This window comes from Saimiri boliviensis, chromosome 1 (genome assembly GCF_048565385.1).
Source record: "Saimiri boliviensis isolate mSaiBol1 chromosome 1, mSaiBol1.pri, whole genome shotgun sequence".
Lineage (NCBI taxonomy): Eukaryota > Metazoa > Chordata > Mammalia > Primates > Cebidae > Saimiri > Saimiri boliviensis.
This window is the reverse complement of record NC_133449.1, coordinates 205527536-205549757: the sequence shown is the minus strand read 5'-3', so window position 1 is coordinate 205549757 and position 22222 is coordinate 205527536. Positions and strand designations below refer to the sequence as shown.

General features: G+C 34.1%; 1 long non-coding RNA gene across 2 annotated transcripts in view; it reads right to left on the bottom strand.

Annotated features, from left to right (window-relative positions):
• Positions 1–330: 330 nt before the first annotated feature.
• The window catches only part of LOC141583440 (uncharacterized), a 142768-nt gene continuing 120876 nt past the window's right edge, over positions 331–22222 (bottom strand). The window contains exons 3-4 of one of the 2 annotated variants that reach the window (XR_012516058.1): positions 5903–6018; positions 331–1457 (exon numbers count right to left, since the gene is read on the bottom strand). This is a non-coding gene — a long non-coding RNA (uncharacterized LOC141583440). The remainder of the gene's footprint in view (positions 1458–5902; positions 6019–22222) is intronic. The other variant, XR_012516057.1, reaches the window with a different exon arrangement.

Below are 22222 nucleotides of genomic sequence, written 5' to 3'. Positions count from 1 at the left end.
GTAACAGAAATTTTTATATGTATATGGTACACATTATGAATTTAAATTTCACACATAGCCATTTTTCAAATAGGCATAATATGGGAGCTTCTTCCTTTTATCTCACGAGAAAGCTTCCTTTCCTCGGGGAAATGAAACCCATGCAAAAAAAAATTCACATATGTGAATTCACAGTACAGATAGTTTTTACCATATGTGCTAAAAAGACCAACACTCCGAGGTACCTGCAGCTATAACTCTGAATTTCCTGTCCTTTGTCAGTTCCAACTAAGCTCTTTACATTACTGTGAACTAAATGTAACTCATGTGAATTATATACTGAAGGTAATACTTTACAATAAGTGGAGGATAATTATTTATTCATTTTGTACTCATTGAGGTAACATTAATCATAGTGACTCCCTCTGGGATTTATGGAATATAATACATAATTCCAAAGAATTCAACTGTACATTTTTTCTCTATTCATAATCCATCTGTAGAGTTACTATGCTTTGTCTGACAAAAATTCACCTTAATAATATCACAAGGACGCATTTCATTATTCTGTTGGGCTTCATATGATAATATTTTGGCTACACATGAATGAAATATTCACCTCAATCCTGTGACCAACATTCTTTAAACCTGTACAGCAGGTAATGCTCAGTATATGACTGAAAGAAGTAGATGTCATCAATAGTTACCTATGATGGTTTCTTTCCAGACATTTTGGAGTTAATGATAGCTCAAAAGTTTTACGAGATTTCGAAATCAATTATAATTTTTTAAAAATACATTAAATTGTAATAGTGACCTGCATTAACGTAAACAGAAAAAATATTTTAAACCACTCAAAAAGATTCACAGATATAACTTTAGTAATAATTTAATTATACCTGTAATGTTAAAAATTACCAAGGAATCATAAAAGTTTTGACACTTTCTACAGAAAACAATTTTTATCTTCTGCAATTCCCTCTTGTTCAATTTAGTTTTGTTTCTGTCATACTATCCTCATAAAGGAAGTTTTAACATCAACCATGAATGAATTGATTTGAATTGCATTGGCATTGAATTCTCATGTAGAAATTGAAGAGGTGGATTAGAGAGCAATTGCGATCCAAAGATTGTTTTCAGCAAAGTTCTTTTGAATTATGCATAAATGACATTTGGATTCTGCTATTTGAAGTTTATAATTCGGATAGCTATTTAAATATTGATGAGTTGTTTGGGAAGTTTTACAAAACAGATAATGACCCATCACACCAACTGGATAAGGCTCCTTAGAAGAATATGGGGTACTTAAACATTTTGACTTGACGTTTTCTGTCCACTGGAATAGTCCATGTTGTTTACCACGTGTTCATGTTTAATTAGTACATGGAAGACTATTGAAAGTCATTCTCAGAACTTTGCAATGCCATATTAAATGCAGAATACTGTGTGTAGTAGTCTTTTCAGAAATAATTGTCCTCCTGAAAAAAAAATGTGATATGTTTAGAAACTGATTATGTAAGTCAAGATTATAAACTGATGCATTAGAGAATTAGTCATTAACAATTTATGAATTATCTAAAATACACTGAAAAGATAAAGGTAGTAAAAAGGAAAAGGTAAGGAATCTGCTGAAAGATGTAACTTGAAACTGTGACTATGTTTTTACAGCCCAAAGAAAAAGAGAGAATTCCATACTTTACTACAGAGACAAAGATTATAAATATATAAAATAAACAATTATAAGCATATTTGGACAATGATATTTATTACTTTATCTAAGGAAACATCCATGTTTAGTAATTACTGAATTTTGTTACACTATTTAAAATTATGATTGTCAACCTAGCTATTATTCAAGGACTATGGTATTTACCCATGTTCCAACAGAACCTTCATTCTAGAATGACTAATTCTAAGTTGAAATTTAAGGAAATTTAGGAAATCATGAAATTCACAGCTAGAGTTTTTAACTAAGTCCTGCAAAACTAGAACTTTCTATTAGTAGTAACTAACTGTGCTAGTTGCTGTCATTATGTTAAATTTTCTAAAGATCTAAAACTGAATTCATTGAAAAACTTTTAATGCCAATTTCCACTTCATATTTCAAAGAGAATAGGTGACAATATTTTAAAACCATAATCCAGTTGCAATGTCTATACCTTTCCACTACCCTGCCCCCTCAAATTACCAAGCCTCACATCTTATTTCTACTGTTACATGGCTAAAGTTTTATAAATCTTCTAAACACAACCTTTTCACATTATGAGTAAAGAAAAGAAAATCCAGAGAAGCTAATTCTAAGAGTAATTTCTCAGACCTATATTTCCAGTATTTGCTTTGTCCTTAACTCTGGTTCCGCCTCTCACCTGCTTACTAAGTATTGCCAGTGAATTGTTTCGGTACTTCTAGGTAATCTTGTTATTCTTTACCCCTAAATTAAAACTTCTATTTCCTTCTCTATTTTTGTTATCCTGTCCTAGCACTGTGCTAAGCTATCAGCATGCACAAAGGAATCCCCTGGCTTTATTGGCTCAATAGCCCTATTTTGCCTTTTCCCTCAGTTTTGCATCAATTTTTTTCTACTGCAACTGCTACTGGTTTTAGTCTCCATATAATTTCTCCAACATATTTTTGTTTTCAACATAAAATCTCCTGAAATAGTATAAATTATATTAGTCTCCCATTCAAAATCTTTATTGATTACTCCTGCACTCAAATCACCCCTATCCATATTTCTTATTTTATAATGTAATTGCCATTGAAATATGAATCAAATCTATTTATCTAGTTTTAACCTCGATTGTCCTCAATTATTAATAAAAATATATATATTGAATATATTCTACAGGTAAAACTCAGTGCTAATTGTACTGACAAAGACAAATGTAATAAGACATGGTGTCTAAATCCAAATGCTAGCTCTTCATTAATTAATATAGAATCTTATGTAGACATTATCAATATCAGTAAAACCATAAGGGAGAACACTCAAAAAAATTTAAAAGATGAAGAGTCTTTCTTTAGCTAGGGAGTTCTGGAAGGAAAGATTGAATGAGCATTTCTAATTGAACCCTGTAATAACTTTCCCTGATACTCTTGGTTTACTGTCCATCCAGATGTTAATCTTTTAGATAATTCTACTATGGAAAATGTAATATGCTAGATACCAGAAGTCACATATCTGCATACTTTTAATAAATTTTTAGTGAAACTGTAATTAAAAATACTTTAATTATTTATGGTACCTTATGATTGAATATGCATATCTGCATAATACATTCTAACTTGAATTCTGTGTCAAAGTAAAGTCTGGGTACAGACACCCAACAATGCCCTTCTGCTTGTGGCCTTAAAGAAGCTGTTTGTGAATGGTTGTCTAGGCCCTAGATAATCATTATTTCCAGGCTCTTCTCGTTACATATAATCCTGCCAAAGCTGAGGGCCACCTTTGCCTCAGAAACTGCTTTCTTATGACTGCCTGATGTGACTCAGGGCCAAGCCAGATAGTGACAGGATTTAAATTGTTAGAAGGATAATGGAGAGGCTTGCTCATGTGATGATGATAGGGTGCTGCCATTTGGAAGAATTTTGCTTTTTACCCTATTCCTTATAATTCCCTTCAAAATTTCACCATGGGATGTATTGGTTATAGAAATAAAATAAAACCAAAAACATTTTTGAAAAGATGCAGATGTTTAATGCTATAGAGTTTAGGATCATTTTCCTGTAACACATGGAGTACCTCTTTCAATTAATTCATACCATTATTGGTTTTATTCAAAACTGTATCTGAATAATTATCTTCCATCCTTTTTATCTGGCTAAAATGTTTATCATCATCGCGTGTATGGCTCATCTTTATTAAGCCACTTGCAAACTTTTTTTCATAACATTCCCCAAGTTTTAGAGTAATTGAATAATTAGTGATACTGAGTGCTTACTGTTTTACTGAATTCTAAGGTTATCAAAAATTGGATGAGGTAAATTTGATTAATATAGATCACTCTTTTTAAGCTGAAATTTTAGCTCAAAACTTTATTTCTAAATAGAGGAAAATACTCAGGCATTGTGGCTCAGGCTTATAATTCCAACATTTTGGGAGGGCAAAATGGGAGTTAGAGGCCAGGAGTTACAGACCAGCCTGGACTACATAGTGAGATTGTGTATCTATAAAAATAAAATAAAATTAGCCAAGCATGACGGTGTGTGCCTGAATTCCCAGCAATTTAGGAAGCTGAGGTGGGAGTATCACTCGAATCCAGGAGTTTGGTGCTGCAGTGAGCTATGATTGCACCACTGGACTCCAACCTGGATGACAGAGAACACTTTTCTCAAAAAATGAAAACAAATAATTTGAATAAGTAAATGAACAAATAGAGTAACACAATTTAAGGATTTAAAAAAATTTGTTGGGCTCTAAAAACTCTATTACTCATTCCCCTGAAGTGCAGCAGCCCCCGACCTTCTGACCTCAGAATGAGTCAACCTTTTGGTCTCCAGGGACCAGTTTCATGGAACAATTTTTACATGGACTGGTAGTGGGAATTTGGGGGTGGGCATTTGGGATGATTCAAGTGCATTACATTCATTGGGTACTTTATTTCTATTATTATTACATTGTAATCTATTCAAAAATAATTATACAACTCACCATAGTATAGTATAAGTGGGAACCCTGAGCTTCTTTACCTGCAACTAGAAGGTCCCATCTCGGGGAGATGAGAGATGGTGACCGATCACCAGACATCAGATTCTCACAAGGAGTGTGCAACCTAGATCCCTCTCATATGCAGTTCATGATAGGGTTTGTGCTCCTATGAGCATCTAATGCGGCTGCTGATCTGACAGGAAGTACAGCTCAGTCAGTAATTCGAGTGATGGGGAGAGGCTTGTAAATACAGAAGACGCTTTACTTGCTCACCTGCCACTTACCTCCTACTCTGCAGCCCAGTTCCCAACAGGCCATAGGCAGGTACCAGTCTGTGCCTGGGTCCTGGGGATCTGCTGCATTAGTACATTCATTTGTTTTTGCCATGATTTTTAGGTATTATCTACCTTATCTTATAATTTTTATTTGTGGAAATAACTATCTGTGCCTCAAGATCTAACTAATGAGTCTTTTATTTCTTAGAGAATTCCTGGATAAATTTCTACCAGTCAGTTTAGGCTAACATACAACCCCAAAATTCAGTGGTTTACAACCATAAAGGCTTATTTTTCATATTTTATATCCACTATGGGTCAGCTATGACTCTGCTCCATGTCATTTGGATGATAAAACAGCCCATATCGGGCATCATGCTAGTCTTTTAGAAGAGCTTTAAAAGAAATATGGCAAAGGCAAGCTAATTTTTAAAGTTTAACCTGGAAGTTATGTATGTACTTCACTTCACAAATCATTGACCAAAGCAATTCACATGACTCATTCTGAGGTCAGAAAGATGCATGAATAAGTCACATGTCCAAGGATGACATCAACAGAATTGAGAAGAATAAGCCACATCAAGGGAGTGATAGCAAATATTTTAACAATAATACAACCTGCAGCACCGATCACTGTAATGGAGAAGAGAACAACAGAAATTTTTTACATTTTCTTCCTGTGTTCTTATCAATTTGTTACTGTTTCCTAAAATAATGTATACCTTATTGGATATGAGTCTTTGTTTCTTCTGATCAGCTCTCTTCTTTATAGCTCCTTCCCAGTGCTGCTTTTCAAATATCTACCCATTTCTCAGAGTTTTAATCACATTCCCATGCTGCCTTAGAGGCTTTCTTGATGTACTCAACTTAATGTTGGACCTATCTGTTCTTTGAACAAGTGAATATTGATCTTGAGGCACTAAATTTTGCAGCTTGCCACAAAATTTTTGCAAATGTGTCTTCCTGTATTTTCTCCTAAGTCACACATGTGGTAATGTACTTGACAGAAGTGGAGCCTTGATGTATTTTTCTTCATTATATAGAATAAACTTCTTCAGAGTTTCATGGTTCTAATACTGCTGTTGTCACTACAGCTAGGCTCCTCAAAGGCATTTTCTGTTTAAGTTACAATGTGAACAAATACATCATTTGCTAAAGTGGGAATTGCTTTTGATTTTGTATTCACCTCTCCTGTGTGTGCTTGGTGAATACAGAAATCCATACCATCCCCCTGCTCCTCTCAAATGTAAACTGGATATCTTAATAAATAATCTTAGGGTTTAGAGAAGGAATATTGACTTCTAGTAAGTGATATCGTTTATTAATAAAATAATACACATTATATGCATTGAGGTACTTGTTTCTATCCTGTTTGTGGAAAGAATAATATTTGCATTATTTTAAAAATGTTAAAGCTGGGCATGGTGGTACATGCCTATAATCCCAGCTACTCAGGAGGCTGAGGCAGGAGAATTGCTTGAACCCAGGAGGTGGAGGTTGCAGTGAGCCGAGATCGTGCAGCCTGGGTAACAAGAGTGAAACTCCGTCTCAAAACAACAACAACAACAACAACAACAAATGTTAAGAAAACATTTTGCAGTTAGTGCTACAGAAATCACTGGAAGAATTTTATAAGGAAAATGATGGTCATCAGATAAAATGATTCACAAAATCAAGTAGGGAAGGGATTATAAAACATCCATTTGATCAAGGAATTGGAAAATACAAATATAGAGAAAAAGGATCCATTGTTTAACTATAATCATGTGTTGCCATACAATGATGTTTCAGTCAATGATGGACCACATATATGACAATGGTCCCATAACATTATAATGGAGTTTAATAATTCATTTTCTAGTGCCAACACAGCCTTCAAAACATTGTAGCATAATGTATTATTCACGTTGTTTGTGCTGATACTTGTATAACAAATATACTGTGTAGCTAGTCATATAAAAGTATGACACATACAATTGTGTCTGGGACATAATTGATCACAATAAATACCTATGCTAAAATAATGATTAAAAGTATGTGTACACACACACACACACACACACACACACATACTTATATATACATATGTATACATAAAAACTAAATACATACATATACACTTTTTAATCACTATTTCAGAGTGAACCTCTTTATCACTTCCATATATATATATCTTCTACCTCCACATCTTGTCCCACTGGAAGGTCCTCAGGCACAATAGCATACATGGAGCCGTCATCTCCTAAGATAACAATGCCTTTTTCTGGAATACCTCCTAAAGTTATATATATATATATATATATATATATATATATATATATACACACACACACACATATATATATATATATACATATATATATACACATTGTATATACGGAAGTGATGAAAAGTATAAAAAGTATATGTGTATATATACTTTTTATCACTATTTTAAACTATTTTAGAGTGTACTTCTGTTGTAAGACAGTCTCAGGTAGGGCCTTCAGGAACTATTCCAGAAGATGGCATTGTTATCACGGGAGATGACAGTTCCATGTGTGCTGTTGCCCCTGAAGACCTTCCAGTGGGACAAGATGTGGAGATGGAAGACAGTGACATTGATAATCCAGACCCTGTCCCTTAGGCCTAGGCTAAAGTGTGTGTTTGTGTCTTAGTTTGTAACAAAATACTTAAAAATTAAAAAATAAATATTGTTTAAAAAGGTGAAAAGCTTATAGTATAAAGAGATAAAGGAAATATTTTGTATAACTCCGCAATGTTTTTTACACTATATGTTAGTACAAAAGAGTGAAAAAGCTAAAAAAATTAAAACATTTATAAAATAAAATGTTACAATAAGCCAAGTTTAATTTATTATTGAGGGAAGAAAATTTAATTAAGTTTGCTTTAGCCTAATGTACACTGTTTATACAGTCTACAGAAGTGTACAGAAATGTCCTAGGTCTTCCCATTCACACACCATTCACTCACTGACTCATCCAGGGCAACTGCCATGGCTGAAAGCTCTATTCTTGTTACATGTCCTATACTGGTATACTATTTTTAATATTTATATTTTTACTGTACCATTTCTATGTTTAGATACACAAATGATTACCAATGTGTTACAATTGCCTCCAGTATTGAAGACGGAAACACGATATACAGGTTTGTAGGTGTGAAGTAGGCTCTGTCATCTAGCTTCATGTATACTCTGATATTCACAAAAAGACAAAATCACCAAATGATAGATTTCTCAGAATATATCCCTGTCATTAAGCAATACATGACTGCATTTAGTGAGCTGATACATGAATACATAATTCAAAAAAGAAGGTTGATGCTACTTCAAAATTTCAGATGGTTTTCCATGGCCATTGAATCACCTTCATATCACAAAGTTTGTTATTGTTATAATTTACATACTGAGAAAGAGATATTCATGAGTAAATAAAGAGTAGATGAAAGAAGGGTATGAAAACTATCTAGTATTTTATCATTTTCAAGAGTAGTTCCTATTAAAAAGGCTAAAGTGAAGAGTAATGACCTTACTGAGGTGAAACCATTGTAAATGAAATAATCATTTATATGTTGCACAATGAGATCAATTAACTATTAAAATTAGGTCAAACTTTCTGGTACAATACAATGAAAATCTGATTAATACTATTCAGTATGTAAAATATATATGTTAGCTTTTAAAAAATAAACTTGACATTTTGGACTTAGAGTGAAAAGAGAAAATGGGGACTAGATGGATGAGAGATAAAGCATGTAGAAAATCAATCAGGAGGAAAGTTCCTTGACATCTGCCAGAAAAGAAATTTCAAAGAAGTGAAAGACTAAAGCAAGGTAGTAAAGGATATCAGCTCAGTTTAACAACTGTAACTTTGAAAATAAATGATAAATTGCTTGAAGTAGTGTAGTGAAGTACTCTAGTAAAACACTGTAGCAGACTTTCTATCCTGTTGTTCTTCTCTCTTATTTAATACAATGAATGGGACTTTCCTTTGGGCAACTGAATTTTCCCCAATGTGAGTTTTCATTGTTTGATCAAGACTGATGTCAATTATATTTCTATTCTGTAATGAGCCAGAACAATGAGAATATTTCCTCCCCTAAACAAAGGAATGGGATCCCAAATACATCCGTAACTAACTCAGTCTAATGAGAGTCACAATATTGAATTTTCTTGAAATGACCCTGCATTAGTCAGAGTTCTCTAGAGGGAAAGGACTTATAGGATATATCCTATAAGTCCTTATAGCTACATATCCTACCTTGTATTTATGAAATATATAATATATAATGCATTTTATATATATATATGTATATATAAAGGAGTTTATTAAGTATTAACTCACATGATCACAGGCTCACACAATAGGCCATCTGCAAGCTGTGGAGCAAGAAAAGCCAGTCCAAGTTCCAAAACTGAAGAAGTTGGAGTCTGATATTTGAGGGAGGAAAGAATCCAGCACAGGAGAAAGATGTAGGCTGGGAGGCTAGGCCAATCTCATCTTCATATTTTTCTGCTGGCTTTATATACTAGCCATGTTGGCAGCTAATTAGATGGTACCCAACTGAGACATTGACCACTGCCTGCAGAAGTCTGGCCTGCAGACCCTGACTAAATGACGGATTAATGAATGCACCATTCTCACACCTGGTTCAGTGATTCAAGTGGGTTAGGGATGGCTGTTGGCTGCTTTCAGAGGGCAAAATGCCACCAGTCAACCAAGACCCCAATACATCCAAACATTTATTCATAACAGAGGTTCTAAAGTCAACACACTTGTGGATAATTAACATGGTTAAAAGAGTAATTTTACAAATGAGGAAAGTTCTAGGTTCCGGGCCCAGAGTAAACACTATTAACAGGTAATTCCCCTTTAATCTCCCCCTGAGAGGATCATCCAGCACAAAGTTTACATGAGTAAACAGTTAGAGTAGAGACAAAGGGATGTGGAATAAACAGACTTAAACTGGGAAGGTCTTTAATCGTCTCTCTTTCTTATGCTAATATAAATGAGGCAGCTGCCTTCAGTATGCCTCAAAAAAACCTTTTGGCTTTATTGAGCCACCCCAACTGAATATCAACAGGCACCCAGATTAAGGGTGGGTCTGCCTTTCCCAGCCCAAATGTTAATCTTCTTTGGCACCACCCTGACAGACACACCCAGGAGCAATATTTTGGATTCTTCAATCCAATCAAGTTGACACCCAGTATTAACAATCACAGACCCCAAAAGTAGAATTATCTGTTCCCTAGAAATGTTGTCTGGGAGTCTGGATATGCTAGTAGTTATCATTATCACCATACTGGAGAAAACTGCTGAAAATGATTGTATGATTTGAATTAGATCAGCTACATAAATCAGTTAGATGTTTATTCATCTCTCTCATAAAAGAAGTCTAGCATCGTAAAAGTAATATTCCAGGACTGGTGGACAGGCATGGGAAAAAAAAGATGAAATGCACTGGGGCAAAAGAGGAGTTCTTCCTATGTGAAACCATTACATCTTTTTCCCAGAGGGGGCCTCCCACATTTCCACTTAGATATCTGTGGCCAGAGCAGAGATAAAAGAACAGATACCTAATTATAAGGGACTTCAGGAAATGTAGCCTTTTATTCTAGGCTGTGGTACATCCATTAAAAAATTTAGTTTCTTTATTTCTTTTTTTTAGTTCTTTATTATCAAAGAACTAAAAAAAAAAAAAAAGTTGGGGAAGGCAAATAGGAATTGCTACAACTACCATCTATAACACGCCAAGCATACACATGCCCTCATTTTATTAGCTTTTCCAAAGTTCTTTCATACCATTGGATCTCTGAAATTGTGTTTTTCTCTCTCAGAAAACATTTCATCCCCTAGCGGCTCTCTGTGAGGCCCACCCTCCCACAGCTCTAAACCAGTAATAAGACAATCAGCTCTCACCATGTCAGTCTTCATGACAAATCCAGTTTTGGAGGAGAGACACAAAGGAGTTTTATAAAAACATTGATGTTGAGCTACAGTGTTCTTTGACATAGCAACTAAAAGGTAAACTAAGTGGGCATCATTTTTATTGTTTAAATAGTATTGTGATTCTTCAGTAAGGCAGCTGGTTCCTTGTAAAGCAAGGTTGTGAAAGATCTTCAAAACCATCTTTAATAATACATTCAGACATTCTCTGCTGTTTTTGACCTTGAATTTTCATGTCTGAGGATGCATTAGCTATATGCACAAAGGCTTTTCTTTCCTCTTTTATGCTTAATGGTTTTCTTTCATGAAGAAGTACTGGAGAGGTTGCTATTAAAGCACAAAGTATCTTAAATCAAAATGTTTCTTATTTACTTCTTTAAATAGCTTGTTTTAGTTATTTCACTTATACATGTAATACATATTAAGAGCAACTATAAATTCTATATGGGGCTAAGTCCTAGGAACATGAACACAAACACACAAACACACACATACACACACACACACAAATCATGTTTCTGCCCCATCTGAAGCTTGCATTGTGATAGAAGGAAAGACATAAAATAAGTAAATTCATGGATAGAAGTATTTTTACAAATTTTGGTACTTTTATACAGTAAAAGTTCTATACAAGAGAACAATATGTGGGAGACATAGGATTTGCAGAAGCAGTCTCTTATTGAGGAAATAACATTTGAGCTATGTTCTGAAGAATAAACAGGAAGAATTACTTAGGTGATAAATACAAGAGGATTACTCCAGGTGAGGGTACATAAGTATACAAATGCATCCACATAATGGAAATGGAGTGGTAAAGTATGTCCATTCATTCCACTGGAATGTAAAGACCATTTACTACAGGTACGTGGCATAGTAAGACAGAAAGAGATTGATCCTGCCTGGCCACTGTTTACAGTCAAAGGGGAAAAAAGCTTTTATAAATGAGTTAAACGGAGCAGCATTCATAACTACCAACAGTGTTTCAAAGTTATGATAGGGAGAAATAACGAGTCCTGTCTCATTCTTCTAAAGGTGGCAAGAAATAAATATATGGAAGAGTTAATTCTTGAGGTATAGAGCCATAAATTTTCTAACTTCTAAACATCCTGCCTACGGGTCTTGTTATCTTCTGTAGGATTCATTGGTCTTAATGAAACATCTATAAAATGCATACATTTTTGATAACAGCTGAGGAGAATCCAAGAATCCTCAGTATCAGTAATTTTAGAATAAGAAATGCTGGCCTTATGAGTTGTTTAACAGTCTAAGTTAAGAGCTTTTATTTTGTCTATTTATTTTTCCACAGAGACATTTAGTCAAACAAAATTATAGGCAGAAGCTCAATATGTAAAATACAGGAATTCTAATAACTAATTCTCATTGAAATATCAAGGTTAGAAAGCTAACAACCTGGTTATAACCCCGTCCTCACTCCGTAGAAACCAGATACATGTTCTTTGTCTCCTAGCAGTGTGTACTTTTGGAATACAGGAAACTATATTTTAAAATATTAATATATCTTATTATTCTTATATCTTATTTTAGAAAATAAACTATATTTTAGTTATCTCTGCATTTATATTTTAATATTTATCTGATATTAATTTATATTTTGATTATGCATTTTAAAATACACAATTTTGCCAATCTTAGAAGTCTCCATGTAAAAATCAAATTTTAAAACATGGCCTTAGCTAAGAACAACAATTCCAGGGGCAGAAAAATTGTTCTTTCTGACTTCACAAAAGAAAGCAAAAAGCATTAAAAACCATAAAAATAAAGCTGTTGAAAATGCAGTTTGATGCAAAATGTATAAGCAAGAGGTGATTCTGAAGACTGTTGATTAGTTGTAAAGCTCTTATTAATCATTTTTAAAAAGACAGTGATAAAAATGTAAATAAGGCCTTAATGAATCTCTTAGACAGCTAAATAAACCTACTCTAAAGCCACAATATTTCCGTACATTCACAACTCATCGTGATTAGTTAGAGGATTATCAACTAAATAGTACAATAAAGAAAACCTTTTGTCAAACTATAGGATTGTTGTAGAAAATGGCGACTTTTTAAAAAATTACACTTTTCTCCATTTGAATTTCATTTGTAAATCACACCGGATTTGAGCTAACTTTTCTTTAATAAGAGATAAAACTGAGAGTTCTCACTCTCATTTTTTCTTAAGGACAGATAAAAACAAAGCATCCAAATAGAGATTTGATTCTGACATTTCCCAAAATCAAAGAAAAAATCAAATATAAAAATTGTGGTTATGTCTAGAGAATGCCAAGTTAATAATAAAGTAAATCTAGTAATTTGGCACTATATTTAGACATAGAAAAGTATTATTGATACTGTTCTTTAATTTTTTTGTTGACCTCAATGAAAAAGAATGGGCTAAGAAAGAACATTTTGAAAATCTTTAAAAGGTCTAGTAGTTGCCTTGTATAAAAGAATTTTGCACAATGTATGATTTATTCCTGCCACGGAAAAGCTTATCAGATTCACCATGTTCATTGAAAGGCCATCCATATAAACAGGGCCACAGGAAGAAAAGCACAGTGCCAGTTGCTTGTCACATTTCAAGAGGCATTTTAAAACATATCAAACACTCGAAGCCATCTCTCTTTAAAGCCTTAGAAAACAATTTCCCTCTGAACTCTGTATAAGTTTAAACATCAAAGTACTAAACACAGTACTAAAATATTGTCAATGAATCATTCTAAAAGGAATATTTTGTAATGCTTCAAAGAAGAGAACATTGTAAAGGTCTGAAATGCCATTTTTAATATCTCGCAGTCCTTGGCTTGTCTGAAACAAGAGTCAATCCAAATGTTATGCTCTGGATCGTATAAACAAACAGGTTTATACAATCAAGATTTATAATTATGTTACTTGCAAATAACTGAAAATAAAATTTGAAATGATTTTAGCAATACGAGAATTCTTTAGGTCATACACTGGAAAGCAGTTAGTTACAAGCACTAACAAATTATCTAGCTTTGGGTAATGAGATGGGAACTCAGTAAGACCATCAAGCCCTGTTGCTCTAGCTCCACTTCTGTTTTCCATTTGTCTGAACCAGCTCTACTCTTACGTATCACAAGATGGTAAAATGGAACTTCTGCTCTTTCCTCTTCTTGGGTCCAAGCATAATAGATATAAATGGCTGCACATCCTCCACTAGGCATATGCCCATCATAGAGTCTATGGCTGTGGCCAAGAATTTAGGATATGCCCATTGATTTGGGTCTGTTCCATACGGCGATTCCAGCAGCTTCTGGCAGAGCTTCACCTGGAATGTATGATATAGGATTCAGAAAGAAGAAAATGCACAAAAGAAAATAAAGATTGTTGCTGGAAAAAATAGAAAGTGATACAACCGAGGCAAAAACAAAACAAAACAAAGCAATTATTAATTATACTTTGTAGCCAATTTCCTAAAAATATTTGCAACCAAAATGACATAATATGTAAATTTAATTGATAGAATGTTTACAATATACTATCCTTATTTGCCTTATGATTCCTTGATCATCTCTTTATTACGTTACTTCCAATGTCAAAAATAATGAAATACCAAATAAAATAAAAATAAACACATTTAAAACACTGATTCCTGATGAATGTCTAAAAACACAATAATGAAATAAACAGGTCCATGAACTTAAACATCTAAAATGTTCACAAATTTTGAAAAATATCTTTTTAATAAAAAAAGAAAAATTCTCTTTGCCTTCTACTCTTACCTATAGGCAAGCTACTCTGTTTTTCTGTTTAACAAAACTAAATGAATATTGTGCTCCTATCCTTTTGCAGCATGCTGACTTCAACTTGTTTCAACAAATTAAAAACTGTTTCTAAAGCTATAGGAAATACTTCCTAAAGAATGAAAGATGGAAAGAGAGAAAAGAAAGAAGAAAGGAAGGAAGAAAGGAAAACAGAGGTGAAGGAAGGAAAGAGAAAAATGAAGGGAAGAGGAAGGAAAGAAGGGAGGAGGGAGGGAAAAAAGAGAGGAAGGAAGGAAGGGAGGGAGGGAGGAGAGAGGGGAGAAGGGAGGAGGAAGGAGGGAAAGGGAACATAGAAGAAAGTAAATATTTAGAGGGAAAAATGAAGAAAACAGAAAGGAAGAAGAAATAATACATTTTATTCTTAGAATAATTAGTTAAAACATTGTTTATTTACAGTGGGGATACCTTAATCAGATTATTAATCAAATTAATCTATTTTTGATGTTTTGGTTTCTTTCAAACGTTTCCACTAAATAAGGAATTTTCTTTGTTTGCAAAAAAAAAAAAAAAAGGCACTGTGTACAAACAAAACCAATAAGCAAGCCAACAAGACTCCTTTTGGTGTGTACCCCAAATGAAGAAACAACACCGTTTGTCATCAGACAACCGAAGCAAAGAATTTCCCAAACAATCCTGAGTGTGAACCACAGAGGATAACCAGGGGATGCTATAATCTGGTCATGTTTCATGTTTTATACGTCATCTACTGTTTAGTTAATTCTCTTCTGTCCTCCTTAGATATGAGAAAAAAAGTTTGTTTAAAAGAAAAATTGTTTCAGTGTATTTTAATTTCGGATTTAAAAGACTTAGCTCATTCTATTGCATACAAACAGAGCTTGGGAAGTTTCAACAAAGAAAATAGGTAAAAATTTGCATTAGATGTGTACAGATGTGATTAAGCAAAACTAGCTCAAAGATTTGCTTGGATTACATTTAATTTTCTTCACTCCAGGAAACATTCTAGTGTCACATCAAATTATATGCCTCATTTTAAAAATCAATAATGGTATTTTATGTGTAACGTGTGAAGACGAGAAGACAGAAATAGAAATATTTTTATAATTATTTCTCCATCAAGTTCTGTTTCTTATTTCAAATTTAGATATTTCTAAAAGATTTAGCCTCTTATTCAGTTGCTTGCGTTGAAATTATTTCCAAAGGTAGCTTAAAACACAGGTGAATGTGATTTTTGTGATAAAATTACATAACATATTGGAACATCTTAATAAATATTTAATTTACTATACATTTTAAGTTCTATAACAACTCAGAGGAATTTTCTCAAGTTTCCTGCATAAAAACAAAACTTTATAACAGTGCATAAAGAATGTTTTTCATACATAATAGTAAAAAACGTGTAGAATTTAGAAAACATTCAAATATTTAGAAGGGTCTACAATGCCTCTTTGAAGGGCTCCTTCTGCCTCTTGGGAAGCACCAGAGCACACCAGGGAGCTCTGAAAGCTCCAGGTGTCTGCGCAAGGATCTTGGCTGGAGCCTGGTGAGGAAGGGCTCGTGCCCTTGCGTGGCCACAGACTCCAAAGCACAAAATCAACTCCTCTACTGGCACCCTTCTAGTGGAATCCCCCTATTTGTTCATGACCATCAGTTAAGCTAATCAGGCGTTAAACCATACACATGTGAAGCAGAGCCACAGGATTTTCCTGGTATTCATTTCTTGTCAGCTTACCAGCACAAACTGATTTAAGTATGCAGCAATGAATCACCACACTGAAAGGCCCAGAATATCAAAGTTAGTTTTAAGAAAGAGCTAAGTCAAATTATATTTCACTTCAACTTCAAGCTGACCTATATGTAGTTCCAGGGCAAATACTCCGTGACTGTCGTTTAAAATGTGCCCCTCTTTCTTCATCTTATACTTCTTACTTTCTTACTTCATCCTCCAGAAGTTAGTATTCTCAGCTTGCTTTCTTTGTGTAGCCTAAAAAAAAAATAGCAGATATGATCATCACATTATAACATTTATGGTTTGTTTTTAAAACAAAGATAGGTATCTCTGATATCTTTGATACTTGGAATTCTTCTGAACCTGAGACCAACTGATTAGGATGCAAACCACCACCACTGTTATTGCTCTCTGCCCTCATTTCTTTTTACTGCTAGGACTCTTAAGAATGAAAGCCTTCCACCCTCAGATTCCTATGGCTTATGAACACACTGTATTTATGGTTTAACAAGGTGTTTATGATTAAGCAATGTGTTTCTTACTCAACTGAAACCTTTCCCCATATGAATACAACCAAATACATTATTTTCTCTAGAAGCTTATTTTTAAGTGCTTTTCTTGTTATTATTTCTTAAAACCTCCAACCCTGAGAAGTGAATTGTCATTGAACAGATTCTCAAGCTCAAAGCTAATTTTAGAGCTTCTTTTAATCTCCTTTGCAAGGTGGCTGCCAATTTTACACGAACCAGAAAATTTCTATTCTTTTTCTCTCTGCCTTTCTTAAACCAGGAAGATTAACCTGCTCCAGAATGTGCTAACCAACTTTATGATTCTTTTCCCAGATTTCTTTTTGCACCAAAAGATAGTTTGTTTCTGTTGTAAGTTAAATAGATCAATTCCTATCTTCCTATGTGGCCTTTATTCTAGCTAGCAGATTGTGTGACCTCCCACCCAGGAGCTGATCATCTCTTTTTCATATAATATGTAACACTCTAAGAGATACTATTGTTATGCGTGTGCTGGCAGTTTTTAGAATTTTCTCTCTGCTGAGACTGCTTCTAGACAAGGCTCACTCAAACTACCACAAAGCATGAATTGTTTAGCAATAAACTTTCAGTAGAACACTAATCAATATGTGTTAAATGATAGAATTTCTTTCCCTCTTCATGTTCTTCCTGGAAAACTATTACTAAAATGATTGTTTAACTTACAATTCATGGAGCATTAGAATTAAAGGTGTAGGATATTTCCTTGCACTGCTTATCTGGGTAGAACTTAACACAAACAAAAGTAAACTTCTATGCTTTAGGGGAAGGTTAGATGATTCGATTAGGAAAACAGATGACCTAGCTTTCCAAAAGAGGATGAAGAACTTCACAGCTTAGAAAATTAATTTCCAGCTCAAATATGAGTAAGCATGATTTTCTTCAGTACTTTCTGCTATCATATGCATTGCTAAAATGCCACAAAACAGCTCAGTGTGGTTGGCAGACTCGAGGCACTATGTTTGAAAGCATAATTTTCTCTTAATGCTTAAGGATCACTTTGCAATTGCTGTGATTAATTGTAACAATACATTTAAATGTTGCTGAACTGCCACTATTTTATTAAAGCAGGCAATTCCTTCCCAAAGCCTTTTTATTCAACACCACATGTTCTGATCTCCAGACCTATGTGGCAAGGTTGCAGGTACCAAGTCAGTTTCCATGTATAATTCCACTTAGAAATTTAGCACAATAACTGTTTAGTCTTTACTGTCCCCACTTTTGTGATTATGAGGACATTACATTTAGAATAGGGCAATTTAGGTTTGTGTTAGTCAGAGCTGGTGATCATCTCTTACCCCTGACCTTCAGGTTAATGAGAAGTTCCTCTGGATAATTGTCCTCTCTTACGACAGCCCTGTACTGTGTAATCTTTTCGCTGTAAAATGACATTTAAAGTTTGTTTTACATGAGCAAGTAGGAGAACATTATTTCTGCAGTGAGCAATAATTATCTGCCTCCTAGCTGAAAATACATGCTGAGGATAAATTGTGTTCATCTGGTAGTCTTTGTTTGTAAGACAAGTTAATTAAAAGAGGAATGTTGAAAAATATGTTTGCCCACTGAGTGCTGATGGAGTAATAATATTACTTTACAAGAAAACATTACGTGCAAAACAAATTTGGTTTTGTTCTGAAGTTATAAGAGAAAATGAGGTAAAATGTAATGTTCCCACAAGCAAAATTTGATCATACACAAAAAAGAATAGATAAGGCAAATTATCTATATTTTAATCAAGCAATAAAGGTCTAAAATTTTCTGTACCCAAGTGGCATTTGTACTGTTTAGCCTGGACAAGAAATACTGAATCTAACAACGTGTTCTTATTAAAATATCCAAGTAATTGTTTATACTAAATACTCATATGCCTGGCTGCTACTGGGATCAGTATCTTTACTGAAAATATAAGAACTATTTAATCTGAGCACATGATGCAGTTATCCCCCATATGTTTTGCAAAAAGTTTCCTGTAGCTATATGTTAAAAACAAATTTCTTATTTTTATGAAAAGACTAATAATTCAAATTGAACTTTATTCAGATTTTCTGTAAATAATACACTAATTTTTACCAAATGATTTTTTCTTTTAAAAAGCATCCAAATAATAACTCTATATACAATAACTGGCATCAGAATTCAGTGTTTACACTTTGTGAAAAATCAATTTATAATTGATATTTTCCTTGAAAGCTTTTTGGTAGCATTTTCCACTTGTTCATTTTAGCAATAACTGATCTGCTAGCTGTCTTTGTCAACAAAATGTTATAGCCATGTCTGTACGTCGAGAAATTGAGGTACATACTTCCTAAGATCATGTATCTCTCTAACAAATCAGCACTTTCCCTGGGCAGGGCCGTCACCACTGAACGGGGGCTTTTTCTCCATTGCTATTCCAACTGGTACAGCAATGAGTATGACTTTATATCAAACTGCTCACTTTCCAGGGATAGGCAAAAGTGACGTACAATTAGGTTGGTTAATGGCTCTCTCTCTTGTCTGTTTAGTACAAAAGTCTGTTTATAAAATCAACATTTTAAAGTAAGTTTATGATTTCAAGTTACATATTTTAGTACATTCTTTTAATAATAGGAAAAGGAGGTAAAAAGGGTATGGCCCATTTATCAAGCTTTCCACAAACTTTCGATGTTTATACTCACTGCCTTTGAATTATTTTGAAGAAATCTATGGAGAGTCTTTATTTCTAACTCAGACTATTTGAGACTCTAATGGAAGATAGATAAAGTTTCTCTGCAATAAGCAACATATCCACACAGGATTTTGCATACGATTTCAGGAGATTAATGAAAAACTTGAAGTTCATGAGTCCATGAATCCAAAGTTGAGAACATTTAAAAAAGATTTTGACCTTGTGTCCATTTTAAAGTCCTTACCATGTGTACTCAAAATACCTTCCTTCATTTAACACTATTCCTTTAGAGCCAGTGTGATCATCAAGCATTTTTACTGTTTTCACTCACCGAACAGAATTGTTGTATTCCTGTCAAGAGTATTCTTTGTTTTTAAGATTAATCATTCCCAAGATTAGGTTGGGAAAGTGTGAGGTGGTGAAAATGTAGTGTGAGGTAGAAAATTTGTATAATTTGTATTATTTCACTCACAACTTTCCGGCCTTTCTTCACTCTTTCCCTCTCCATCACTCTTAGGAATCTACTTCTACTGACAGCTCTTATTCATTTTATTTTTCTGTGAATCCACTCTCTTATGGATGATAGATTTTCACTCCTACATAAACTTTCATCCTAGTTTTTAGGTGAAGAAACTGAGGACAAATACTCAAATGGCTTTCATGTGGTTTATGTAAAGTCCCTCGGCCAAGACAGGCAGAGTCAAGACAAGGATCCAACGTTGCTAAACTTACTGATGAAGTTTATGACTTTTCATTTTCATTTTAAATTAAGGCAATTGATTTCTCTAGTAAAATAATGCTGTAATAAATTAGTCAACTAACCAGAATAATAGACATGCCGTATGTGGAAGACCAGATAACTGGCGTTAATGTTATTCCAATAATTTCCTGGGTTCTATTTTTAGATATACATATCCAATCATATTTTCCATAAATAAGTGTGCATATAGTTGCACTACTCAAAATGATAACTTGGTCTCCATTCTGAACTCAGAAATACATGCCAAAATACTGTATGTAGTCTCCCTTGCAAGTTGTATCACATTTACTTAAGAATGGCAAAATGTAGGTATTACCCTATTAAACAATAAACAAATGCACTAATAAATAAACATGTGAGTAAGGGCATTTCTGTACATACTTATATGCATTCGTATATATAAAAATTCTCACACTCATAAAGGAAAGATATGGAATATAAAGAGAGAGTCAAAGGGTGATTTTACCTAAATACGCAAAGTATCTGTCAGAAAAATATTTAAAATATTGTCAGAAAATAAAATAGATAAGGTGAAGTGAAATGTTTTGTTACAATACAAAATTACTCTTATAAGGAATCCTGGTCATTAGTATTCAGAAATATGTAATATTTTAAAATAAGCGGCAATAAGAATGTTTTGACAATAAGACTATATAGCATTTTTAGAAATCATTTGCAGTTCTCTATTTATTGCTGTTTAAAACACTACTTCAAAATTCAACGATTTAAAGCAACCATTATACTGTCATACAACACTTAACAATGGGGATACTTTCTGAAAACTGCATCATTAAGGGATTTAGTTGCTGTGAGAACATCATAGAATTTACTTACACAAACCTAGATCACATGGCCTACTACACACCGTGGCCTATTGCTCTTACCTACAAACTGCACTGCATGCTACTGAACTGAATATTTTAGGCAAGAGTACAACAAAGTCATTTGTGTAGCTAAATAAATCTAAACCATATCTAAACATAGAAAAGGTACAATAAAAAATACAGTGTTATAATCTTATGGGACTACCATTGTATATATGGTCTGTCATTAACCAAAATGTTGCTATGCAGCCCATCATTCTATTTGTATGATTTTTGGAGTCAGAAATTTGAAAAAGATGCAGTTGGGCACTTTGTCCCTCATCCAGGTAGTGGCAGCTGAGACAGTTGGAGCCTGAAGAACCACTTCCAAAATGGCTTCAAAAAAAAGTTAAGTTTTTATTTCTATGTGTACTTATTGATCCTGTTGGCACCATGAGGTTTCTAGATCAGGGAACGCAAATGATTATTGGCTCACACAGTGATTTTATTACCAGCTTACCTCCACCTAATTACCTCTCGGGTTGGCACAGTGAGGGCCAGATATACCCTGCCCCTTCAAGAGGCTTGAACCAAAAAAGAGAAACTTTAGAATTACTCAAGCTAATAAAACTTGCAGATGTAACTACCCCCTTCTCTTTTCTGCAGAGAGAGAGAGAGAAAGAGAGAGAGAGAGAGAGAGAGAGAGAGAGAGAGAGAGAGGCCTTGCCTTTTCTCTGGAATATAAATAAAATGCTCTCTGGGCAGAAGAAGAGATTTCTAGGTCCACCACTATTTGCAATGCAAATAAATGACTCAGGAGAGAGAAATCATCTGTTAATCTCTCTGAAGGTCTCTCTTTAGGGTTGCTATTTACTGACCAACCTCCTTTCTCCAGCCCCTAGCAATCTTTGCTTAGAAAGCCCTGACTGTGTAGAAGGGTGAAAGCAGCAACATTGTTTCCCAGCACTTCATATCTACCACCTTGCTCTCTTTCATTCTCTCTCTGTCGCTCTGTCTCCATGGCATCTCATATTCCACAGTTTTTCCATGTTTTTTTCACAATATGGGGCTCTAACACAAGCCATAATTCTTACAGAATAGCTGGCTTCCAAGAGAAAGGGAGCAGAAACTGACACAGTGCTA